Genomic DNA, 20,297 nt, shown 5'->3' with positions numbered 1-20,297 from the left:
TGAATTTCAGATGCCTCTGCTGCGTTCTTCCATAGAGTTCCACTGACAGCTAAACTTCATTTTGTTGACTGCGGATTGCTAGCATTGGAAACTGGCAGTCTTGAGGAAGAAGGAGCCAGAAACATGAAGAAGGGAGTGACAGGGACTTACAAGGACTAAGCTACTCAGGGAGTGACATCTGTGCATACAGTATATGGTAAACACCAGAGGCCTTCTGGGGAGATGGAATTCCTTGAAGGAATCATGTCATATTTACCGCAAAATAAAGTCAGCCAGACTTGTCTGTCAAATTGCATTTATCTTACTTAGCTTTCCTTGGTTTTTGCTGGAGTCTTAGGCATCTTTTTGTTTCCTTTCTTGACATCACTGCATGTCTGTTGTTAAATGAGAAATTTCTCATAGAAATATGGCTGCCTAGCATTTATTTTTATTTTTTTGAAATTCGGTCTACAAATTGGAGCATTAGTGGAAGCTTCTTAATCAGTCTACTTCACACATCTGATGAAACAGGTTGCAGCTTATGCGTTGACCAAACATAATAACAGTTATTTCCTAAACTGCCTCTTCTCTCTTTTTTTTTACAGCACAGTCAATGCTCCTCTTGTGTAGCCCTGCCAAGATTCTGAAGCCAACAGACCCCCAAAGCCATATTCCATTCTTTTTCCTGTCACCCACAATAATATCAGTACATTTTCAACAACCGAGAGGTTTCTGTCCATCTTCTCAGCTTAGCCTGGTATTAAAAAATAAATAAATCACTAGAGTCCTACCTTTTTCTCCAAAGGAGAAGAAACAGCTGAAGAAACCTCCCCAAGCAACTATCTCACCAACTACAGAAGAAAGGTAGATAGGCCCTTTTATCCTGCTGTTTGGTCCCTCAGAAACCACTTCTCAAGGCCCCAAGAGATAAACCGCTTGCAGAGCTGTTTGGTCACACCCCTCTTTCTGCCACCACGTGACTGCTTGCTCTGTTGTGTCTGCATAGATCATTCTCTTCCAGCAGAGCGTGTCTGTTATATGTGTGTGTGTGTGTGTGTGTGTGTGTGAGAGAGAGAGAGAGAGAGAGAGAGAGAGAGAGAGAGATGGGGCAGAGAGAGAAATGATCTGTTTTTATTTCTTGTCTTGCGTGTAGGACACAGGACATAGGAAGAAGCGAATTCTATTTTTCTCAACTGGGGATGGCAGTGAGGTGAGGGCAGAGAATTCTGGAGGCATGTGTTGAAACTGCAGGCTGTCCTATAGAATTGCAGTCTTTATATGTTACCTTTTTTGCTATGTAGCATTTGAACATATCTGGCCTCCTTGATCCCTGCCATTGTGAAATTAAATACTTTGGGCACAAAGGACATCCTCTTCTGTGAATTTCTCCCGCACTTGCCTCAGTGAAATTGGGTTTGCACAGCAGTCATTCCCAAAGGGTGTGCCCTTAATGAAATATTTTCGAATGCTTTAAATGTGCTCTATTAAATATGTTGTGAATCTTCCTATTTCTCCTCTCAGACAGTATCAAGATACAGAGCACATCTTGATACTGTGAATAATTTACATGATGATGTATAGAGTAGGATTAAAACTTCTTCCTTTTGTTCACGTTCCAGTCCTTAATTCAATAAGAGAGAGAAAAAATATGCATTTGCCTTTATGTGCATGAACAATCCCATTCCCCTCCACCACATGGTACATTATTTTGCTTAAACCTTATTGGATGTAAAAAAAATCAAAAATGCATTTTAAAAAGTTATTGTAGGGCAGAGATTAGCCTAATACAGGGTTTATGTTTACCGCCTATTAATTATACGTGCTTTCTTGCTTTTCTTAATCAATACCTCAAGGACAATGCCTTCATTCCATTTAAAACTAATAAAAGCATCACAAAAATAAACCCAGGAGTCCCAGCTAATGCATGCCTTTGACTTTGGCTCTGCACTAAGGGAAGCTGAAATTCTAAGCAGGGTCCTTTGAAAGTCCTTATCGAGTTAATTAATCTCAACTTTCATATTATGCAGGCTTTTATTAGAAAACCACAGTCACATGTGCTTCCTTCCTGCAGGTTGATGATTATGCAAGCACAGGCAAGGATGTGTTATTTACTCTCTTTGGGATTCAGTACACCTTTCGCTTACTCTCTTCTCACCTTTAGAACTGGCAAGAGGACACTCAAACCCATCAAAGCCCCACTAGCCATCTCTTCAACATAACCTTGGCTTGTGATTAATTATGCACCAAGCCTGTTAATGAATTAAGCCTCAGGACGTCCTACATAGATCCATCTCCTCTTTCATGGGCTTGTTCCCCTTGCACAGCTTAAGCATAAATCATCAGATTTGCTAGATGCTCCCTGAGCACTTTGGGAAAAGCAATCAAATGTAGCCCACTCCAAACTCAATCACAGGAGATGAGGTTCTGTGATTGGAGGGCAATCAGTTGGCACAGCACAGATGAACTCAGCATCGCACAGAATCAAGTCTGCCTTGAAGCTTCAGCTATAACCCCAAGGTATTTTTTATAGATATTCTCAAGCTTTAGAGGTGGAGGAAATGGCTCCCTCACCCAAAGAAGTATAGCATAAAGAAGGTTAAGAGTGAACTAAGTCAACATATGATTAATATATTGTAAACCACCCTGTGATCTTCGGATGAAGAGTAGTGGAGAAATAATAATAATAATAATAGTCCAGAATTGTTTGTACACACAAAAGCCGGACATATAGTTGTGATCAGTGCTATTTTTCTAGAAAAAGGGGTGCCGGAACTCACCATGAACACCTCTCTTGCTCTCTTATAACAGCATTGGCAGCCACCTGAGAGGTGCAGGAACTGAGTTCCAGCAAGTTCCAGCTGAAAAAAGCCCTTCACTCCCTACCTGTGAGCTTCCTAAGAGCTTCTACTGTAAGAAACAGGATGTGGTACTGGATTATTATTATTATTTTAATATGATCAAGTAGGCCTGGGATGGGGAGCCTGCTGTCCTCTAGATGTTGTTTAACATCAACATGGCCAATGGTCAGGGGTGATGGCATTTGGAGCCCCCAACAACTGGAGGCTCCTTGACATCACGTCTCCGCAAGAGGCCTCTTCTTTTATGCACTGTTGTCTAAATAGAAAATGTGTCCCCTGCTCAGCCCCACCCTGGGTTTCAGATTCAGCATTAGGCTTAGAACAGGATCCCTGCAATGTTGAGCAAGTCAAAAGTTAGGAACGTTCTGCAATTTGTAACTTCCATGGGCCCTAACCACAAGATCACCCGTTTAATTGGATGGTATTTGGAGACGTCACTTTCAAGATGAGGTAGTGCTGAAGCTGTATGCAGTGAATGCCTTTGGTTCAAGACGCAGAGGTGTGCAAGGCTTTGGTTGATCCTAACCAGTGGCAAAGCATGGGGGGCACAGGGGTGGTTGTCCCAGGTGCAAAATTTCAACATCCAGTGCTGCCTCAATGCAGCCACGGACTTCCATCGCTGGGCTCTGTTGAAAATGGCTTCTCCTTGCTATGCCACTGATCCTAACTTTTCTCAAAATGAGCACTCACATTATATTCTGGGTGCCTTTTGCGGGATCGTGTGTGGAGCTAGAGTTCCCAGGGAACTTGCTAGTAGAAGGGGGCTGGCCTGTATTATTCAGAGGTTCACACCCAGCCTCGGCTTTAAGTTTCGTTTCCTGGGAAGTGGGGCCAGACCCATTATAAATAGGGGGAGGAGCCGGTATCAGCCAGGCAGTCAGCTCTGGAGATTCACCCTCACTTTGTTAATGTTTCTTGTTTACAGGTTAACTTTTTCTTCCTGTTTAGTGGGTGCTGCTACGGTCTTTGACTGGTTGCTGTTGAAGGACCGGGAAGAAATTTTCCTGCATTGGCAGGTTTTGTCTTCCCCGTAGTAATTCATCACAACTTTGGTGGTTATGGCCTTGGGTGAAATCCTTTAGTTTCTTCTTCCCTATAATGGGGTGTTTGTGTGTGAAGTGGTGACTCACCCCCCTGCGGCAGCGATTCCAGGGTCCCCTCTTAAAGGGGTTACATAAATGGGTGTCACTGGCCATACACTGAAAGGTTGTCAGTGAACTACCCTGCGTGCAGGGATTTGGGCTTGCCTGCCTGTCTACACTTAATGTTCAGAGCACCCCCAAATCCCATTTACCCTGATGTGCCCCAGTTCCTCAGCTAGGGGGCTGGGAGGGATACACGCCCAAGACCTAAGCAAAGGTCTTCCTACATTCGGAAGTTTAATAAAGTTGTGGCCTAATTTTAATTCCATAACGTTGTCAGAGTCTTTATTTCCTTTCCCACGTTCCCTGGGGCTGGGGCTGTCGTGCCTGGTCACGCAACAAATTGTGTGTTTTATTCTGCTTTGTGAAAGAGAAATTTATATTGGGCCTGATAAGTTATGCTTTGAGAACGAGGTATACAAAATGTTAAACGAAGGCTGGAGCTGATTGCCAAACTGTGCTGGCAATAAAAGTTTTAGCATCAGAACACAGCCAGCAATTTGATTGCTGATGTATGAAACAGAATAAATTACAGTTTAGTCTTCCACAGCTATATTGACTCTGGAACACTGCAAGCAATAAAAGCATGTTTGTAAACTAAGGGGCAGATTAGAAGTTACACACAAATGTGTAATGAAGCCCTAGCAGGTGTTGTTGTTGTTGTGATTATTTTTTTTTAAAGGAAAGCAGCCTCAGGAGACTGCAGTTTTGTTTTCTTGTGAGCAGTGGAGGGCTGGTGGTTGTGGGAGAAAAAGGCTGCTTCATCCTTTTCTTACTGGCCATTTTCCTATCCTTGATGTGCTTTCCTGTATGTGTTGCTCTGAAGCTGCTTTTTATTAACAATGGAAAATAGTAGAGACACACACATGTAGACATTTTGAATAGATATGGCCTCAGCACACTGCATCCAACTGATCAATACTAGCAGCAATCTGTGCTTCCACTTGGATGATAAATAAAATGATATTTGGTTTGATCTTTTTTGGCATTCCATTCTAGTGCACTTTTAGAATATTTAAGTACTATTCTGAACCCATTTTAAAAAAAATCTATTTGAAATATTTTTTCACCTCCCTTCTGATCTCTACATGTAGGACATCTTCACTTACAGAAATCAATTATAACCAGATTTACACCTCATTGACTTTGAAGCATCTCTGTATCGGTCTATTGAATTGACACTCCATCAAGAACATTCAGTTATCCATCAGCAAATATGTAAGTTTCCCAAACTAACTTACTCCTGCATGCTGACAAATAGATTTGTCACAGGTTTTCCCCAGTAAATATTCTGGCCAATACTAATGGCTTGAAGTTATCATTTGTAATTGATTTAAAGGACAATAAAATATAGAAATGAAAATATATTCATGAAAATAATGCACTTTATGTGACATTACTTGCATTGTAAAATTGCGCTGTTCCAGCAGACCTGTGAGACAATTCTATAATAAAACACTGGAAAGAGTTACTTAATGTGAAACATAAAGTGAATGGAAAGAGGAGAAAGCCACATATAGATGTCTTAGTGTGAATAAAAGTGTGCCATTTTGAAAGCATTTTAGTATAAATTAGTACAAGCCTTCTTTCATACTGTCAGGGAACTGCCATCGGAAGGAAGGGAAGTGAAAGGGCTCACACAGGTTGGGAGAGACTCAGCAGCTGAAGAGGGAACCAGTAGGGGGAGAGGAGCTGGGCTGAGGGAAAGGGAGCTGGAGGGATGGCTCAGAGACACTTCCAGCGAAAACAGTGGGGAGGTTTCAGGACCTCCTGTAGGGACACCCACTCCTCGCCGGAAACTGTCACGCAGAGAGTCCAGAAGACGTGTTTCCGTTAAGGAGCTTTTATGTTGGAAGCGATTCCGAAAGCAACCACTGTCGGAATCTGCCAGCGACTGACGGAGCCATGTTTAAGGGGCTCCGTTACAGACAGAGGTTTGCAAACTTGACCAAACTCTGAGGGACTAGGATTTTACACACAAGCAGCTCATCGTCCCATCACAGCATTCCGACAGTCTTCGTGAGCAGCTTGTGCAGGAGAAGGCATCATGAGCAACCCAGCCGGAACCGGAGAAGCAGGAGCTGGAGCGGGTCCAAGCCTGGAAGAAAGGTACCGGGTGTTGGAGGTCCAGCTAGCGCTGCAGACGGCGAGGCTTGAGGAGAGGAGGGCTCAGGATGCAGACAAAAAGGGGAAAGACACCCAGCTCGTCAGAAAGGTACCAGGATTGGTGCAGAAGTTTGGGGGGGAGCCCAAAGACTATCATGGCTTTCGGACAGAGATGCAATATGCCCTCAATCTGCAGTTTGATGAATTCCCTGACGAGGAATCAAGAGTGGCTTTCGTGATTGGGCATCTTGAAAAGGGGGCGAGAGACTGGGTTAGACCCCTGATGGCAGCGAATAGTGACGTCCTAAAGGACACGATGAAGTTCTTTCGCGCCATGGATCTGATGTTTTCCAGCGATATTGAACAGGGAGTGGTCCGCAGACAGTTAATGGCTTGCAAACAGGGGAGCCGATCTGTCCGTGAGTACTGGACTGAATTCACCATGTTGATCCATAAATTGGGGTGGGATCTATCGGCGGAACCCATTCAAATGCTTTTTGAAGAAGGGCTTTCTTCGGCTGTGAAAGACGAACTTTCCCGGGCGCCCAGGGCGGAGTCTATGGACCAGCTGACCAAATCAGCGCTGACCATAGGAGCGCGCCAGGAGGCGAGAGCATTGGAGAGGCGGGAAGGGAAGGGGGAACGTTGGAAGGAGTTCCGCATTCCAGACATTCCAGAGCCAACTTTCCCGCCGGCAGAGCCGATGGAAATCGGAACAGCGCGCGCGCGCGCAGTTTCAAAGCCCAGTGAGGGGGGAAAGAAGGAGGGAAAAGGCGCCCGGAAATGCTATCTCTGCCAACAGCCAGGTCACTTTGCCAGAGTCTGCCCCCAGAGGAAGGAATGGCAAGGGATGGTAGGAGCTGTGGAGGGAAGAGAGGAAGAAATACCGAAGCAAGTAAAAGCCAACGCCTGGCTGCCACCGTCGGGGCACAGCAGTCAGGCCAAAGAGCAGTGAAAGTGCCCACGCCAGAACCTCCTAAACCCGCCCTAGTGATAGAAGTGGCGCTAGAGCTGCCAAACGGACACCCTCTAAAGATAAAGGCGCTGTTGGACTCAGGCAGCTCCTGCAATTTCATGAGCAAAGAGTTTGCAGCTGAACACCAGATACAGACGATCCCTTTAAGCAACCCCCTGCAGGTGACCACGATCGATGGCAGGGAGCTGTTGGGAGGAGAAGTCAGCTTGCAGACCGTCCCAATGATAATGAAGGTGGCAAGGCACACCGAACTGATAGCGTTTAATGTGGCCACCTTGGGAGGAGCTCCCATTATATTGGGGATGAGCTGGCTAGCGTTACATGATCCGCTGGTGGGCTGGCATCAGAGAGTGGTTTCTTTTGGTTCAGCACATTGCTTAGAACACTGCAAAGAGGGAAAGGGTTTGGCAGGGGCCCAAGCCACCCTAGCAGGGACTGAAGTAACGGAGAACGTGAAGGTACCACGACAATACGCAGATCTCCGCGACGTCTTCAGCGAAAGGGAAGCTGACCAATTACCCCCGCATAGACCCTTTGACTGTCAAATCAATTTACTCCCTGGGGCACAGCTCCCTGTAGGCAAGCTGTACGCCATGTCAGACAGAGAGATGCAGGAGCTAAGAGAGTTCATTGACAAGAACCTGAAGAGAGGGTTCATCAGAGAGTCCAGGGCGGTGGGGGGCAGCCCAGTGTTTTTTGTGGATAAAAAAAAAACGAACAAGCCGAGGCTTGTGTGTGACTTCAGGGCCTTAAATGCAGTGTCAGAACCAGTGGCTTTCCCTATGCCCAGGATTGACGACATTTTGACAAGGGTCAGGAAGGGAAAGATTTTTACTAAACTGGACCTAAGGGGGGCGTACAACCTGATACGAATAAGGAAGGGGGATGAATGGAAAACCACCATGTTCACCCCTTTGGGGGCATTTGAATATTTAGTTATGCCCTTCGGCCTACAAGGAGGCTCCGCGTGCTTTCAATCGTTTATGAACCACGTCCTAGGGCCTTTGCTTTACAAGAATTGTGTGGCCTTCTTAGACGACGTGTTGGTGTATTCTGAGAATGAGGAGCAGCATGTGAGAGACGTCAGAGAAGTGTTGAGCAGGCTGCAAGCCAACCAGCTGTGGGTGAAACTGGAGAAGTGTCAGTTTCATACCAAGGAGGTGGAATTCCTGGGGTATCGCCTGTCAGACAAGGGATTGGCCATGGATCCCGGCAAGGTCCAGGCGGTGCTGGAATGGAAAACACCCAAAACAAGGAAGGATGTGCAGAGGTTCCTAGGATTTGGGAACTTCTATCGTAAGTTCATCCGAAACTTTGCCCACCTGACGGCGCCCATTACGGACTGTCTCAGCAGTAAGAAGAAGTTCGTTTGGACTGAGGAGGCGGAGCGAGCATTTGAGGAACTAAAAAGGGCCTTCGCCTCGGAACAACAACTCCTGCATGTGGATTTACAAAAACCGATGAGAGTGGAAACTGACGCATCAGACAGAGCGATTGGGGCGGTGCTTCTGCAGCCAGGGAAGGAGGAGTCAGAGTGGAGACCGTGTGCCTTTTTTTCGCGAAAGCTGAACAAATCCGAGAGGAACTACACGGTGTATGACCGAGAACTACTAGCCATTCATGAGGCGTTCCGGAGATGGAGGCACCTGCTAATTGGCGCACAACATAAGGTGCAAGTGTGCACTGACCACAAGAACCTAGAGTATTGGAGGACGGCACGAGTGCTCAACCAACGGCAAGTGAGATGGGCCCAGGAGTTCTCCAAATTTAACTTTGAGATTTGTTACGTGCCAGGCCCAGAGAACATTAGGGCGGACGCTCTCTCACGCAAACCTGAATATTTGGAGGAGGAGAGAGCACCCGAAGAGAGACATGTCATTCCAGAGGACCGCTGGGTGTGTGGGGCGGCATTGGTGGGACAAAGAGAACTGGTAGAGGAAACAGAGAATGATGAATACGCCCAGAATAAGCTCAGAGGTCTTAGGGGTGAGGGAGAGGAACCAGGGGGTTTCGAGGAAAGAAATGGAGCTTTGTATTACAAAGGGGCACTGTATATCCCTGAAGGAGACTTAAGGGGGAGGGTACTCAAGCAGTTGCACGACAGCCCCACGGCGGGGCATTTTGGACAACACAAAACCATGTGGTTGGTCACCAGGGAATTTTGGTGGCCTAAGGTGAGGGAAGATGTACGGGAGTATGTAAGAGGGTGTGAGCAATGCCAGCGAGCCAAAGGGGAGAGGCGGGCACCGGCGGGGCTATTAGAACCCTTACCAACCCCAGAACGACCTTGGGAGGCAGTGTCGATAGATTTTATGACTGATCTGCCGAAGTCCAAGGGGAAAACAGCCATCATGGTGGTGGTAGACCTACTAACAAAGATGTGCCACTTTGTAGCCTGCTCGCATGCAGTCACGGCGGAAGAGACAGCGAAGTTATTTGTAGAACACATTTTTAGGTTGCACGGGGTGCCATTGAGGGTGGTCTCAGACCGAGGAAAACAATTTACTTCCAGGTTCTGGAGGAAGCTCATGAGCTTACTGCAGGTGGAGGTCAACTTTTCGACTGCCCGGCACCCTGAAACCAACGGGCAGGCGGAAAGAGCAAACGGGGTCCTCCAGCAATACCTGAGGTGTTATGTCAATGACAGAGAGAATGACTGGGTAGAAAAGTTGGCGCTGGCGGAATTTGCCTACAACAATGCCGAGAATGTGTCCACAGGGATGAGCCCCTTCTTGGCTAATTATGGGTGTCATCCCAGGGCTTTCCCAGGGGGAGAAGGGGAGAGATGGGGTGTCCCGGCAGCCGAGCATTTTGTAGAAGAAATGGAAGCAATCCATCGTCAGCTCCAACTCAACTTAGAAAGGGCGAAGGAAGAATACAAGAGGCAGGCAGACAAGAACCGAAGGGAAGGTGAAACCATAAGGGTGGGAGATAGGGTGTGGCTGTCAACCCAAGGGTTGCCGTTCAAAGGAGGTTGTAAGAAATTAAGACCCAGGAGATTGGGTCCCTTTGAGGTCATTCAACAGGTCAACCCAGTGGCTTTCAGGCTCCGGTTACCCAACCACATGAAACTGCACCCAGTATTTCACAGGTCGTTACTGTCACCGTATGAGGGGGGACGAGAAGGGATGGCCACTCGGGGACCGGTCATAGAAGAAAGGGAATGCAGCAGCCATGTGGCAGAAATCCTCGACGCCAGATGGAAGGGGGATCAGGTGGAGTATTTGGTAGCGTGGGAAGGAGAACCGGAGTCAGAAAACACTTGGGTAATGGCAGAAGATATCAATGACGAGGTATTGATAGAAACGTTCCATCAAAGGTTCCCAAGGAAACCTCAGCCTGTGGAGAGGTTCCGGAGGGAATACTTTGGGACCACCGATGAGGAGGAGGAGTTGGAAGGATTCTCGGAATCGGAAGGGGAAGGGGAGATGGACTCTGAGGAGGAGGAGTACTTCGAGACCAGGAACCGCAACAGGTGGAGAGAAGTGTTCGGGACATCGGAAGATGAAGGAAGTTCATTCCGGGGTTTTGCCTCCTCACCGCCCGTAGAGGAGGGGGCGAGAGGGGATGAAGGGGGCCCTGGAGGGGAGGTGGATGTCAGGGAACTGCCATCGGAAGGAAGGGAAGTGAAAGGGCTCACACAGGTTGGGAGAGACTCAGCAGCTGAAGAGGGAACCAGTAGGGGGAGAGGAGCTGGGCTGAGGGAAAGGGAGCTGGAGGGATGGCTCAGAGACACTTCCAGCGAAAACAGTGGGGAGGTTTCAGGACCTCCTGTAGGGACACCCACTCCTCGCCGGAAACTGTCACGCAGAGAGTCCAGGAGACGTGTTTCCGTTAAGGAGCTTTTATGTTGGAAGCGATTCCGAAAGCAACCACTGTCGGAATCTGCCAGCGACTGACGGAGCCATGTTTAAGGGGCTCCGTTACAGACAGAGGTTTGCAAACTTGACCAAACTCTGAGGGACTAGGATTTTACACACAAGCAGCTCATCGTCCCATCACACATACAAAAGAGGAAACTTCCAGCTCAGGACCAGTATGTAATTTACAAGAACTGGCTAATAAATAGGCATTTTAAGCCATTTATTCTGTCTCATGTTGCTTAATTCCACAAAAGTCAATGTGGCTATTCTCTATTAAAGACAGGAATATTGGCTGAAGTGATGTGATGATTGTACAGATCAATCTGTATACATGCAGGAGGCCTGTAACAGAGAAATATTTTATGCCTGCTGAAAGCCCATGAATACCCAATGTGATTTTCGGCCTTACAATTTAGAAAATAATGCTTAAAGCTGCATTAAAATGACACGCTCAGAGTGAATTTGGATGACATTTTTTGCCAAATGGACAGGGGAGTTGTTAACATTACATCAGAATTCAGTCTTGCACACTGTTACCTTCAAATGGTCTGAAGGAGGAGGAGAGAGAGAAGAAGAGTTTGGATTTGATATCCCGCTTTATCACTACCCGAAGGAGTCTCAAAGTGGCCAATATTCTCCTTTCCCTTCCTCCCCCACAACACTCTGTGAGGTGAGTGGGGCTGAGAGACTTCAGAGAAGTGTGACTGGCCCAAGGTCACCCAGCAGCTGCATGTGGAGGAGCGGAGACGCGAACCCGGTTCCCCTAGAGTCTACCGCTCTTAACCATTACACCACACTGGCTCTTGTCCAGGACACCACTATGTGGAGCCTTCCTACAGCCAGGGTCTCACATCTGGGTGGGTATCTTTAGTGATTCAGGCTACAAACCTATATTCTAAACATAGAAGACCTGTGGCCCTGTAGAGAGAGATGCTCAAGATCAGGATGTAGGGCTCCTTCATGCATGCAAGAACATCACTTGGTTTCTCAGTGCAGGCAGGACCTGAACAGAAGATTGGGCTTCCCTTCTGTAGTTTCCAGCAACTGATATCCAGAAGCATCAGGATCACCCTGTCCCCACAACGAACTTATTTATTCCATTTATTTATTAATGTATTTTAGTGCTTTGAAAAATAGCTGCTCCCCTATCGCGGTGTGGGTGTCTCTTCAAAATTATTATTAAGTGGGTGAACAGTAGTACATCAATTCACTCTCCCATCCATTATCTGTGGGATGGAGAGCAGGCTATTAAAACTGAAATACAACTTGGGGAACTATTATGCAAAGATTAAAATGCAATTTGGGAAAGCATCTGAATCAGTCTTAAAAGGATGCTCTGTGGCTCACTCTCTGCATCTTCCAACTTTGGAATCAGCACTCATTAACCACAAACCAGACACAATGGGTGGGTGCTATATATGACTGTAACAAATGGAGATAAGTATAAAATGGTCATTGGGAATGCAAATGGTTAAAAGCTATGCCCTGTGAGATACTCTGCTATTTTCAATGGGCACAGCTTTGTAGAAATACTTGCTGGCAGCCCATTCGATTTTGCTGCTTGGAGAGAAGGACAGGATTGTGACCCTACCAACCCACCCCTTTTCCACGTACAGAAAAGGAAGTTCTTAGTTCAACTCAGTATCTTAAAAAGCAGAGACATCACCTTACCAACAAAGGTCCATATAGTTAAAGCCATGGTTTAGTGATGTGTGGAAGTGAGAGCTGGACCATAAAGAAGGCTGATCGCCGAAGAATTGATGCTTTTGAATTATGGTGCTGGAGGAGACTCTTGAGAGTCCCATGGACTGCAAGAAGATCAAACCTATCCATTCTTAAGGAAATCAGCCCTGAGTGCTCACTGGAAGGACAGATCCTGAAGCTGAGGCTCCAATACTTTGGCCACCTCATGAGAAGAGAAGACTCCCTGGAAAAGACCCTGATGTTGGGAAAGATGGAGGGCACAAGGAGAAGGGGACGACAGAGGACGAGCTACCAGCATGAGTCTGACCAAACTGCGGGAGGCAGTGGAAGACAGGAGTGCTTGGTGTGCTCTGGTCCATGGGGTCATGAAGAGTCGGACACGACTAAACAACAACAAAGTTCAACTCACATGACAGGATAGCATTCTCACAGCACCTGATGGCAATAGGGCTAGCTTAGGGGCTGGAGGGCAGGTCATATGGCTCTGCCCTCCAACACCTTGCCACCATTCCCCATCACCAGAATCTGCTGCCGACAATGGTTACCTCTGTAAAGGTAGGGCTGGCACAAATGCAATGTACTGTTGAGGAAGGAGAGAATAACACAGGAGGAATTGACTATTCATAGTCACCAGGGCTCTGATCCAATAAGCATCAAGTTGATGGAAAGTTTCTCACAACACATGAACTAACACACCTTCTCGACTGTGAGCATTCGAAGCAATAAATGTGCCGAGTTTGCTCTGCTGTGATTCACAGGGTAATTCGGGGGGGGGGGGTGTTTGTTTAACCAACGGTTCAGTAAATTTGTCCCTCTTTCAGCACTCACTTAGAAGGCAGGTTCTATTTTCCCTTCCCGTGTTTATCCTTAACCGTGGCACACTGAAAATGCAATATTTGCACAGCATTAATGGACAGAGCTACTTCTTATGCAGCTTTGAGGTCAGGTGGTGTGGAAATCTCATATTGCTTTCACGGCCTTAAAGTTTATTAACACTGGGAACATTTTTGTGCTTCCTGACCCACACCCCATAGTGCCACTCAAGGTCAAGAAGATCTTATAAGATGGGTCGGGGAACATTTTCCAACTGGCGCACAAGATTCTCACCTCCCACAACCCCTACAGGCCATTTTGATATGTGGATGTGAGCAACTGCCTACTGAACAACTGGCCTCACCATGGCATCAGGTGATGCATTCTTCTTTGCTCACACAATTTGATCGGCAGTGCCTGCATCTTTACCTGCCCCACATCTGATATATTATTGTATTAAAGCATTTAAATGCATTGCTTTATTTTGTGTCATTCCAACATAATTTATCCATTGCAGTATTAAAGTTTGTTCATTCATCTCTTTACAATATTTTAGCAGTGGTACATTTCAGCTTTAATCCTTGCCCAACTCATTGATCTTGTCTAGTTTTGGAGGTTAGAACCAATATCTCTTGTTTTGGTGCTAAATTAAGATCCATGCTTGGCTCATTTAGGCCTGTGGATTGGAGGCGCCTGTTCTAGGAACAAACAGTGAGCAAACTGGGTCAAAGGATCACGTCATACACTGCAACTCAAGCAGATTGTTCTATTTATCTTCCAAGTGTTACATTGGGGTGTTAGAAACTGGGCAAGAGGTTGATTGGGGGATTTCTGTGCTCTCTGTGGATTAAGACCAGAGAAAAAGCTTTAAGCATAAAAGGTATTTCATCATATAAAAACAGAAAGGCTCCCACAGGCACAGCATAGACATTGCATGCCAATGGTTCCAGGTTCTATCTCCTTCCAGATATGACTGAAAAAGTTTTTAATGTTTGAAGTTTATTTTTTTTTTTAGTGTTCTGCTGGGAGCTGCCCAGAGTGGCTGGGGGTATTATTATTATTATTATTATTATTATTATTAATTTCAAAAAGACCCCCGTCTGAGAGCTGCTGCCTTTGTCAGTGTACACCAACCTTTGTCAACCTGGTGCTCTCCAGATGTTTTGACCAACAACTCATATCAACCCCAGCCACTGTGTTTTCATCCACAACATCTGGAGAGCACCATGGTGTCATGGCCCACCTGAGTCCTGCTGCTGAGCAAGCAGGGGCTAGGAGTCTCCAAGGAACTCTTGCCTGAGAGCAGAATCCACATATGAAGTCAAGATAGTCCAGAAGATCACAGAGCCAGGGGCCCAGTCCAGAGATCAGGGAATCCAGATGGCAAGCAGCAAGATAGGGCTGGAAACTACAGGCCTTGTTTCCAGCATCTGACTGCTTCTGAGAACTGTTTAAGATGGCCACAGCCAGCTGGTTCTCGTCAGTGTCTTCTCCTCTGTGAAGGTTGATCAGCTGCTGGTGGAATCACTCTGCCTTATCCCCCTTCAGGCTGCTGTTCAGTAGGCAAAGCTCACTCCTGTCCCATGACACATGCTAGTGAAGCCTGGCATAGACAGTACTGAGGTACATGGATCAGTGGTCTGACTCTCTGTTTCTGTTTGATTGTCTAATTTAAATTTGATTTCTTTCTTTTACATGTGTGTTCAAATGCATCATAATTACTGGGGTTGAGTGGGGAAGGAATACAACTAAGTAGTAGTGTAGACTTTGTTCTAATTACTGTGATGGGTTCATCCCCACTCACCCTAGCCATACTTCAAAGTGGGACTTGCCACTTGCGCCATGGCCTCTGTGAAGGCAGTTTTCCCATCTCTAGTTTATGTCTATGGTGAGTGGGTGTTAAGAAATGTACCTGTCAATGGTCTTGACTCAGGTGGTGAGTTCTGAGTCAAGGGATGGGAAACTTGCCATGGGAATGTGCAAAACTGGTTTCTAAAGCAGTAGCTAATCCTGGTTGCCATTTAATAATATCAATTTTAGTTGGGATCCTTTTGCCTGTTAACTAGCTTAGACCAGGAACGATGATGGCTGAGTAAGAGACACTGCTTTTCCAAATTCAAGAGGTGGTAGCTGTGCTAGTTTGTTGCAGCAGCAGCAACACAGAGTGGCACCTAAAAAACTTAACAGATTTATTGCAGCAGCAGCCAGTTCTTCCTGTCCACTAAAGCTTATTTCACAATAAATCTGTTAGTCTTTAAGCCGCCACAAGACTCATTGACCCACTTCATATGTCATGGTGAACTGGAGTGAATGGTTTACTGTAAATGTGCCTAAGAGGGCTTTTTTCACTCCTGCTTGCTTGTGCACAGAGAAAACAAACCGCAGCCCTCATATTTGTGTTACATCTGAACCGCGGGTCATGGTTTGTTTTGCTCCCAGCAAACCATGATATGTAGCCAAGGTTTGTTCTTGGCTTACTGACTGTGATTTGTGATACAAACCAGAATCCCTGATTCAGGCATAACACAAAGCTAGAGATTGTAGATAGTTTCTTCCCTGCATGCCCTCTCAGGCACACACACAGCAAACCATTAACCATGGCTTATTGTGATATACCTGTGCATCCTATGCTGGGTTTGGTTTTTTTTATTGCTAGGGCTAATCTATACATGAACCAAAATTGAAACACAACCTGATGACATGGATCTCTTTGTAGATGTCAATAGGCTGGGGGGGGGGGTTAAAGGTACAAACTATTTGGGGGTTTCACCCCCCACAATGTGGCATATTGTTCAGCTTTAAAACAATAGTGGAATGTTGGTTTGGAAGTTTCAGGGTTGCTCCTTTCCTGTAACCATGTTTTTAGTCTATGCTTCTCTCATCCTGGGATGTTCTACCAGAAGCACCTATGGGGATTTTGACACATCTCTGTCATTACTTTTAATGAAGGAGCAAGTCTAGATTCCCTGGATGGCTCTGAAAAGCCTAATTACATAACTACACAAGCTTGGATGTAGTATCCATTTGCAAGCCTGGGTAATTATTGCACCCAAAAGGAAAGTCAAGGAAGAAAAGGAAGAAGCTTAGAAACACTGGGCTGCATCTTCCGAAAATGAATGGAATCTCCACTCTCAGGAAAGTTCCAGCCTGACATATGAATCCTATGTTTTCCTCCACTTTCTTTGCCTTGTATTATTATTTTTAATACCATTTTCCCCCAAAGGAGCTCAAAGTGACAATACATGGTTCTTATCACCTCCACCATGTTACAGTGGTACCTTGGTTCTCAAACGCCTTGGTACTCAAATAACTTGGAACCCAAACACTACAAACCTGGAAGTAAGTGTTCCAGTTTGCGAACTTTTTCTGGAAGCTGAACATGCTCCATTTTGAGTGTTACACTGAGGTCTATCTGTTTTTGCTATTTATTTTGCGTTTTTGTGGCTCTTTTTGTTTTGTTTTTGTAACTGTGTGGAACCCAGTTCAGCTACTGATTGATTGTGTGACTACGGTACTTTGTTTATAGCTTTCATTTTATGGATCAATGGTCTTGTTAGATAGTAAAATTCATGTTAAATTGCTGTTCTAGGGGTTGTTTTTAAAAGTCTGGAATGCATTAATCCATTTTGCATTACTTTCTATGGGAAAGCATGCCTTGATTTTGGAATGCTTTGGTTTTGGAAAGGATTTCCAGAACAGATTAAGTTTGAGAACCAAGGTATTCTGCATTCTCACAACGGAACTGTGAGACAAATTAGGCTATGGTATCATGACTGGTCCAAGAATACTTGGTGGGCTTTATGGCTGATTGGGGATTTGGACCTGGGTCTCCCAAACTAGAAATGGTGCAGTCAACCATTCTCACATTACTTCCTGTCTAGTTTTTAACTCTTACGATGTCCTGATTTCACCTAGTGTACATGAGATGCTGCTAGAGCTATAGAAAAATGCAGTAGCATCCATAGATAAAACCCAGATTAGTATCTGTGGATTCCCACCCCCTTGTGTTTCATATTTGTGTGTGCTTTCCAGGAGAATCTTACTATGCTTGGATGGAAGTGTGTGCACTAGGTGTTCCTTGGCTGCTGTCACCATCTTGATTGTAGTGTGCTATACAAAATAAGCACCTTCAAGGAAACAGCAGCATGAAAAATGCTCATCCTGCAGGAATCCCATAAGAACCCAAGAAGAACTTTCTGGATTAGGACACTGTCCAGTCTGGTCCAGCATCCCATCTTCACAGTGGCCAACAAAATACCTATCGGAATAACCTTAACTTTGGCTGGAAGATGACATATTCCTTATTATGACATAGCTTCAAAGGACATTCTGCATGATCGCTGCTGAATGAATGAATGAAGGAATCAGTTCTGTAGTGATGATTGCTTTTGTCCTGACCTTGATAATGTCCTGTGAAAACACTCAGTCCTGTTTTAATGTGCATTTTTAATTAGCATTATTTGCTTTTGGACTGTAATAAGAGTTGGATAAAGTGCCTTTTTTATTAAAGAAACAAATGGCTTTGTTTTTTTAATGGTAAACTTAGAGTCTGCAGTTGGTGCAAAAGCTGAAATACACTTGTTTGCATCTTGTAATGTGGCTTTTAGAAAACTTCCCTCATGTTGTTAAGAAGGTTAATTAGAGGGTTCTTAGGATTTCCCACCCCATTGCTGTGCTACATTGTTTCCGTATCAAATGTGCTCACTTTACAAGGATTTTCATCTGTAAAATCCTGTGTAGATTATGTAATTATATAGGATCCTACAATGTGGTCTGAAGGCACAGGATGCCATCTTGCTGACACTAAGAAGGTCTGAGTCTGATCAGTGTTTGGCTAGGTGACTTCTTGGGAAGCCCATAGATGCCAAATAGATGCCATCTGGATGTGTTTACGTGATATATTTTCCTGGTCTGTTAAGAAGTATAACCCACCCCCTAAAACAAATGGTATTTTTAAATGCACTGCTTTTGTGGTTTCATCTTAAAGTACATATAGGCATTCCTTGAACCCCTTGATAAGTCTTCCTACCCCTGCTTGCATGTCTTCTCCCCGCAAACCTAGATTGGTGCCTATGGTTGCTGTAGCATAGCATTCCCACTATTTCCAAAGTTCAGACTGAGACTATCATTGCTTATGAGACAAACACAGCATCTCCCCCACAAGAGGTACCAAGTGAAGGTTTCCTCTTGCAGAAGTACCAAAAGTATTTAGGAAAAATGAGGATTGAATATGCTCAGTGAACATGGAATGCTGATTGATTATTAGGGTAAAACCAGGAGAAGGAAGAGGCTGAAATCCTGGACACCGACAAGCCACACTGCCTCCTTCAACCTGCTGCAGGGGCGCATTGTATATACAGAACAGCAGTGAGAAAAGGGGTTTTGAATAATCATATTGTGTTAGAAGGGGCTAAGGACAGGTGCATCTATTCATTTCAGTTTCTCCCAACTTCTATTCCTCCCCTCTTCAATTCAGCCTTCCATATTTCCACATCAGTTTCCAAATTTTAAATAATAAAGTCCTTATGAACATTCATCAGTGTTTTAGTGCAGATTTCTCTTAATTTTAAATTTTATTGCATTTTTGTCAAATATATACACATTTCCCCAAAGCATATAATGCCTTTTTATGCCTCATTTTCAGTACTGTATGCATTGATATGCACACTTCACCATGGTATATGCATTTTTCTACACATTATTTGGCTTGAGAACTCCATTGCATAATTTGGAAACAATACAGATATCTAAGGATGGCTCCGTGTTAGTTCTTGTTTTGTTTCAGAAACTGCAAATTAGGGCAGTCTGCCTTTAATTGTGAACTGAATCAAATTCCTCCTCCATCCCTTAGAATTGGCATAGGGTTTTTCCTGTGTTTTTCTTGAATTTCAGTAGTATATTTCAACAGCTTAATGCTGCAGTCTCTAAGCAGAGTGCAATAAAGGTCCAGAACCGGAAGGCCTTTTCCCATCAGACTTAGGCTTTATAATGGCTTTGGCAGTGCTAACCACAGCTTGTACCATATACAGCAGCTACTGTGTTGGTCCATAAAAGGAGACTCTTTAGAGTAAAATAATATTTGGAGGAAATGCAGAACCCTCTATTGGCTGCCTAAGGCGCCAGCTTGAAATCTTTTAATGCAGCCATCATTGTGCTCCTCAAAATAGCGCAGCTGGAAAGTGTCCTCTTTAACAAACTGAAGCCTCCTTCTGGGTCGAATGCATTTGTTTAAGTACATGTTTGCCTACAGCTGACAGGATGCTGTTCATTATCTACACATTTTGCTCTATAACCTTGGCTATTTCTTTTGACAACTTTCAGCAAAATCACTCTTAAGGACAATATTATATTCAGACATCTACTGGGGAATATATGGAATGTAAATAGCAAAGAGATACTCCCTCAAGGTTGGAACAAGATCTTCTTTTTATATTGTGTCACAAATTGAAGGCACCTTTCTGCATCAAAAAACAACATCATTTTACCACTTGACGCAGACTGAGAATTCTTCTTGTTTGGGTGTGGTCTCCAAAACCAAGGCTCACTGTTCTGCATAGCTTTTTCATTCTACACATGCCAAACAATTTCAAATCCTATGCTTTGTTTTCAAAATCTGAAATAAAACATAATAGCCACTAAATAAGTCTACAATCCTATGCCCTCTTACCTGAGAGTAAGCCTCAGTGGTCCAGTAGGACTTACTCTGGAGTAAGCATGTAACTGTAATGCTATACATGTCTACTCAAGACCAAGCCTATTAGATTCAATACGACTCACTCCTGTCCCAGGTAAGTGTGTACAGGGGAGAATGCTCAAATCCTGCTTGTGAGCTTCCCAGGTGAACACCTGGTTGAAC

The sequence above is a fragment of the Podarcis pityusensis genome, assembly GCF_964106645.2.
Source record: "Podarcis pityusensis genome assembly, chromosome: 5".
NCBI lineage: Eukaryota > Metazoa > Chordata > Lepidosauria > Squamata > Lacertidae > Podarcis > Podarcis pityusensis.
This window is presented reverse-complemented; position numbering follows the sequence as displayed.